Raw genomic sequence first — 7,499 nt, 5'->3', positions numbered from 1 at the left:
ATTCCACATCAAAGGTGTCCTGCATTTCCTGCCATACAATGCCTCGAAAGGGGCCATCTGCAAACTGGCTTGGTAGCTGTTGTTGTACGAGAACTCTGCGTAGGGTAAGTTATCATCCCAACTAGACCCATAGTCTAGCGCACAAGCTCTCAGCATGTCCTCCAGAATCTGATTGACTCTCTCTGTCTGCCCATCAGTCTGTGGATGGAAGGCTGTACTAAACTCTAGCCTGGTACCCAAAGTTTCATGCAACTGATTCCAAAACTTTGAGGTAAACTGTGTTCCTCTATCTGATACGATGCTCCTCGGAACTCCATGCAGACATACAATCCTGGTCATATATATCTTTGCCAGCTTAGCACTTGTATAGGTGGTCTTCACTGGAATGAAGTGAGCAACCTTGGTCAAACGATCCACTATCACCCAAATGGAATCATAACCTGAACGGGTCCTGGGTAACCCCGTGATAAAGTCCATACCAAGTTTATCCCATTTCCAATCAGGTATTGGCAACGGCTGAAGTAAACCTGCTGGTTTCTGATGCTCTGCCTTTACTCTCTGACATACATCACATATTGCCACATACTCGGCAATCTCTCTCTTCATACCGGCCCACCAAAAACTTTCCTTCAAGTCCAAATACATCTTGGTGTTGCCTGGGTGTATCGAATATGGTGAGTCATGAGCCTCCTGAAGAATCAACTTCCTGATCTCTGGATCATTGGGTACACAAATCCGTTGCTCAAACCATATGGTTCCATTTTCATCCTCACGGAATCCTTTTGCTTTCCCTTTTCTCATCATTTCCTTTATCTCAGCAATACCTTGGTCCAACTTCTGGGTTTCTCTGATTCTTCCCAACAAGGTGGACTGTACCTCGAGTGCGGCAACATAACCTCTTGGAACTATTTCTAACTGAAGGTCTCTAAGCTCATCACATAACTCCTGAGGTAAATCTCCTGCTGTAAGGGTGTTAACGTAACTCTTACGGCTCAAAGCATCCGCCACAACATTGGCTTTTCCTGGATGATAATGCAGACTCATGTCATAATCCTTTATAAGTTCCAACCATCTCCTTTGCCTGAGATTCAACTCCTTCTGCGTGAAAATGTACTTCAAACTCTTGTGATCCGTGTAAACATCACAACGATTCCCAATAAGATAGTGTCTCCATGTCTTGAGTGCATGCACAACGGCTGCTAACTCCAAGTCATGCGTGGCATAGTTCAACTCATGAGGTCGAAGCTGTCGTGAAGCATAAGCTACAACTTTTCCCTCCTACATAAGAACACCTCCAAGTCCCTGACGTGAAGCATCACAATACACCTGAAAGTCCTTGTGTACGTCAGGTAGGATTAGCACTGGGGCTGTAACCAAACGCTTCTTCAACTCTTGAAAGCTGGCTTCACACTCTTCAGTCCAAACGTACTTGGTGTCCTTCTTCAACAACGTTGTCATGGGCCTTGCAATCTTAGAGAAATTTTCAATAAATCTCCGGTAATATCCTGCAAGTCCAAGGAAATTGCGAATCTCGCCAACTGTGGTGGGTGCATTCCATTCGGTGACTGACTCTACCTTGGTAGGGTCCACTGCAATCCCTTCACCTGACACAACATGTCTAAGGAATCCGACTTCCTTGAGCCAAAACTCACACTTGCTGAACTTGGCATAAAGTTGATGTTCTCTGAGCTTCTCCAGAACCAAGCGCAGATGTTCAGCGTGTTCCTCCTCATTCTTGGAGAAAACCAATATGTCATCAATGAATACCACAACGAACTTATCCAAGAACTCCATGAACACCTTGTTCATCATGCTCATAAAATAGGCAGGGGCATTAGTCAAACCAAAGGACATGACTGTATACTCATAAAGCCCATACCTTGTGGTAAAAGCTGTCTTGGGTATATCCTTCTCACGGATCTTCAATTGGTGATAACCCGATCGAAGATCAATCTTGGAGAAAACACTAGCTCCTTCTAGCTGGTCAAACAAGTCATTGATCATCGGTAGGGGATACTTGTTCTTGATGGTCACTTCGTTCAAAGAGCGGTAATCCACACACATCCTCAAGGTTCCATCCTTCTTCTCTACTAAGAGTACTGGGGCTCCCCAAGGTGATGAACTCGGGCGAATATACCCTTTCTCTAGCAACTCCTTAATCTGTTTCTTGACTTCCTCCAAATCATTAGCGGGCATCCGATACGGCCTCTTGGAGATAGGTCCTGTACCTGGCAGCAACTCAATCAAAAACTCAATCTCCCGATCTGGCGGCATACCTGGTAACTCCTCTGGAAATACATCGAGATAATCCTTCACCACTGGTACTTCTTCCTGGACAACCCCCGTAAGAGAGTTCACCTGAGTCCTCTTAGGCTTAAGCCTGGATACATACTTGATCCTCTTCTTCTCTGGGGTGGTGAGAAAAATCGATCTACTAGCACAATCGATGGTCCCCTCATACTTGGACATCCAATCCATCCCTAGGATTACATCCAACCCTTGTGACTCTAGTATGATCATATCCGTAGGGAAAACATGTCCCCCTATGTTCAAAGGCAACTGGAAACATCCCTGACTAGCCATAGACTCGGCTCCTGGGGAACTCACTAGAATGGGTGCCTTAAGAGCTATGGTAGGCAACTTATGTCTATCCACGAATCCCCTCGATATGAATGAATGCGATGCACCAGTGTCAAAAAGAATGAGTGTTGGAAATAAATTAACCAAGAACTTACCAATCACTGCGTCAGGCTGTTCATAGACCTCTTCCACATTGACATGATTCACATGCCCCTTAGTGAAAGGATTAGGCTTCTTGCCTCCAGAATTCCCATTGCCATTTCCATTTCCATTCTGCGCCTCAGGACACTCATTGGAGTAGTGCCCTGTCTTCTTGCATTTGAAGCAAGTGATGTGACTCAGATCTTTCTTCATTGGTGTAGAAGAGTTGAAATGCTGCTGGTTGCCATTCCCTCCATTGCCATTTCCATGCTTGTGACCATGGTGGTTGTGTCCATTTCCTCCATGCTGAATGTGGCCTCCATGGTTATGATGATTCCCTCCAAACTTGCTAGTTCCTGATCCAGAACTTCCTGAGTACGGGCTATAGCGGGGTTTTTGTTGAACTCCAGAGTTATACTTCCCATGACCGTACTTTCTCTTACGATTCTCCATCTGCTGGTGCTTGCCCTCGAGAATGGTAGCCTTATCAACCAACTCCTGATAGTTCGCAAAGGTCACCACAGCCAACTGAACTCCCAACTCATCGTTTAGTCCCTCCAGAAACTTCTCCTGCTTGGCTGCATCAGTGGCCACGTCCCCTGGTGCATAACGGGCCAACTTACTGAACTCATCAGCATACTGGGATACCGTGCGTCCTCCCTGGCGCAAGCTGCGGAACTCCTTCTTCTTCAGACTCATGGCTCCAGCTGAGACATGAGCAGTGCGGAATGCCTGCTGGAACTGAGTCCAAGTCACATTCTCCAAGGGGTATGTGGTGGTGTAGTTCTCCCACCAAGCAGCGGCCGGGCCATCCAGCTGATGGGCGGCAAACTTCACCTTCTCAGCATCATTGCATCCCACCGTGGCTAGCTCCCTTCCTATCTTGCGGAGCCAGTCATCTGCGATGATTGGCTCCGTGCTGCTGGAGAACACGGGTGGTTTCAGCCTCAGAAAACGGGTAAGACTATCAACTGGGGGTGGCGGCGGTGGGTTGTTGTTGTTCTGGTTCTGGTTCTGAATGAGCATCTGCATAAGAGCATTCTGCTGCTGGATCAATTGCGTGAGCCCCGGCGGAAAGTTGAATTCGGGGTCACGTCTTGAAGGCATCTGATGGGTTTAGAGTGGATGAGAAGTCAGAATAGAATAAGGCCTAGGGAGTAAAATCATACTACCCATATGCACATGATAGCAATAAAACTTCAAATCACTCCAATTCAATTTCACTCAAAGGGGTTCACATGAACAATCAAACCTAAGGTAAGCCATGTCACAAGATTTGACAAGGTCTCACAAATGAAATAAAACTAATCGGATAACGAAACCAAATTTCCAACTCTCATGGTGGTATAAAATCTAACTCTCGTCGGATGAAGACCAGTCAACCATGTTGACATCAGGTGTTCTTGCATCACTGTCGGTGTCATCATCTCTAAGCTCATCACCCTGGTCCTTGTCCTGGCTGACATAGGCACCATACGAGTGATCCTCCTGAATGTTTTCTCCCTCATCCAGCTTCTCCTTGGCCTCCTCAAGCTCAAGCTTCAGATCGTCGATCTTCTCCTCTAGTGCGTCCAGCTCTCCCTCATGCTCGATGCGAGCGTCTTGGAGTTCCTCCTCGAGATCGGCCTTGCGAGTCATGAGGTTCTTGATGACGATCATGTTGTCAGACAGCTCCAGCTCCATCATACGAATGTGATCCTCCATGTCCTGAATATGGGATGCTATCGTCTCGTCCTCCAGGGTACGCACCACATCTCCTTTTGCGTCACGGCGTCCGTACATCACGAAGGAGGTCCTCTTGAGGTCTTCGTCATACTCCTCCCGAATGCGTCCGAGAGCAATGTGAGCAGCGATGCCCCTGCCCAAGCCCCATGTTGCAGTATCCACATGGAAATCAATGGGCTTGGTGCGGTTTCCGAGGATGCGTCCAGGGATATGGGCATCGATCCTCCAACATGTCTCCTCGGGCAGGGTGGCGGTGAAGGTTCCAGTGAATGTGGGAAGCCCAATCTTCAGGTGCTTCACGATCTTCACCAGCTGCCGTCCAAAAGGCATGGTCTCATCGGGCTGCTCAAACTCGACAATGGCGGACGACATCTAAATTTTGAAAGAGGGAAGAAATTAGTACAGAAGTAAAGAAGGTACGAGACCAAAGGATATATAGAGAAAGTGAAAAATAAAGTTTTATCCTATGGCTTTTCCATTTTCTAGGGGTCGCGTCCTACAGTCAACGTGTGCTCTGATACCATCTTGTAGCGACCCGACTCGGTAAGAGTCGAAGTCTCTGTGCTTACCGTGCTAGTCCCTGGATCGACTTGCTAGCACACACAGTACTCGATGAAATAACAGAAATAACACACATCTCTTTATTACATCGATAGTCCAGGAGCAATACATTTATTACCAAATAGGGCATAGAGCCAATAAGCAAATACTGCGGAAGCAAAGTAGTAAATGAGTCCAACTCCACGAGCAAGGCTGAGTGTAGAACATCGACCTATCGCACCTTAATCCTCGTCGGATATATCTGCAACGTGATAAGTTGCAGCCATATAGGTCAGTACATTGAATGTACTGGCAAGTCACATCATAAGTGTAATGAACCTACTTGTACATGCAATTTGGCTGGTGGAAAGCTCTAAGTTTAATTTTTGCATAAAGCTAGTTTTTCCCTATTAGAAAAGATGTTATTCTACTACTACACATTTGCATAGGATGAGTTGGCAAACCCAACTCCATCCGTTCCCAAGTTTCATTTAAATCCCAACTGTTTAATTAAAGGTGAGGAGATCTCCCAGCATTTTCACTACTAGATGCTCAAGATGTCCGTAACCGGGGACACGGCTAATCGATTAGGTTGACACTCTGCAGAGGTTGCGCACTTTTCCCCACAAGACTCGACCACCTCCATGATCGGAAGATCGAGACATAGTCTTTCGAAAATGCTTCCCCTTAACCCACGGATAGGCCGGTACACCTACATCCTTCTACATCTGCTAGCCCATCCCGGAAGGAGTCACACTAACTACTCAACTAAGCCAGAGCCCATATTGGCTTGTGGCTGCACACGTAAGCTTCTAGACATGAGAATACGATTGATCTCTTTGAGCCTGAGCGGACGGTCCACTAGTGGTGCACCACCATGGATTTCCCATGCGTGCCCCACTGTACTTCGCCACCATTCCATCAAGTTTCCGCCCAGGTAGTTCATTAATTATCTTAGGTCCTACTTACTACATTGTTACTCATACTTTACAATGTTCACTCCCCAATCCACGTCTACTTAGCGAGGCAACATAATGTAAAACGATGGCGACAATGTCATATGGTTCAGACCTACCTCAATGAACTACTGGGTGAAAAGCATAGTCATGCGGCATCAATTCCTACCATGCAGTCCTACCGCAAAGAACTAAGTGCATAAAAGACATAGGTAAGGAAACATGATCAAGATGCAACTTGCCTTGGTACTGCTGGTTGAACTCTAAAGACTGAAAATATTCTGCTTCGCACTCCGGGCAATCTATCGCAAAGGAGATAAACAAACATAAACAAACATTCAAGAGAACCAAGAAGAACATGCAAAGCAAAAGTCTCAGAAAAACCAAAAGAACAAACATCACACTTAACTAGCATGAAAAATATTTCTAGATGCAAAACAACATAGGCCTATGGTTCAAAGAGTGATGTGAACTATAGTGCGTACTATGCTTACTAGTAAAATATTAATGGGCAGATTCTAGTGTGTGAAAAGTATTGTGACAAAGGTCCAGGTGATAGGGTTTGGCTACGGTGACAAAGTGCAAAAAGAATCAACTTAATCGAAGCTACGGTTTGGGAGATATGGCCATTTGAAGTTCGAATTCAAATCTGAATAAATTCAAATTTGAATCTGTCAAAAGTTTGCAAAAAGGATACCACTGGATAGAGCTAAACAATACGAAGAATTTGCCGCTGGTTTCATCGAGTTTGGATCTACGGTTAAAAAGTTGTGGCTACGCGAAGTTTAGGGACTAATCTGCTAATTACAGGGACTAAACAGAGAAGAAAACTATCGCAAACAAGTCCCTGGCCACGTGGTGGCTCGTGGCTGGCCGAGCAGCGTCCGCTGCGGAGGTTATACGGCGAACGGCCGCTAAATAAGGAAAACAGTGGCGGCGGCTAACTAAAGAAAAACCGACGCTCGGTTTAAATAAAACCGGCCGGTCTAAGGGAACCGCGGTTAACCGCGTACCTCTTCGCAAAATAAAAAAAAACCGAACCTAATCTAATCTGGACCGTTGGGGTCCGATCTAACGGGCGAGGGTGGGGCGGCGGCTTACAGTGGGTGGTGGTGGTGGCCGGCGACGATGAAAATGGCGGCGCGGCGTCGGTGACGGAGGGGGCGGCGGCTACGGCGGTCCTCGGCGTCGGGGAAGAAGATGGGGAGGTGCGGCGCGTCGAGGGCGTCGCGAAGGTGGTGGCGGCGTGCGTCGGCGACGTCCGGACGGGGCGGGGCGAGGACGGCGGGGCTCGGAGCTCCGGCGAGATGCGAACGGCGACGACGAGCGGTAGGGGCGGCGTGGGAAGGTGCGGGTCGGCGAGGATGGAAGAGGGGGTCTTGGCCTTTATATAGGCGAGGGGAGGGCGTCGGGGAGCAGCGGGATAAGCTCTATCCCGAGAGCTTCGGCCGGCGGGTTCGGGAGTGCGTGCGCGTGCTCATCCTGCGGGAGAAGCGGGAGGTTGGGGACGAGCTGACGAGCGGGGCCCGCCTGGCAGCGGCAGTGAGAGGAGGCGAG

The sequence above is a fragment of the Triticum aestivum genome, chromosome 5B (genome assembly GCF_018294505.1).
Source record: "Triticum aestivum cultivar Chinese Spring chromosome 5B, IWGSC CS RefSeq v2.1, whole genome shotgun sequence".
NCBI lineage: Eukaryota > Viridiplantae > Streptophyta > Magnoliopsida > Poales > Poaceae > Triticum > Triticum aestivum.
This window is presented reverse-complemented; position numbering follows the sequence as displayed.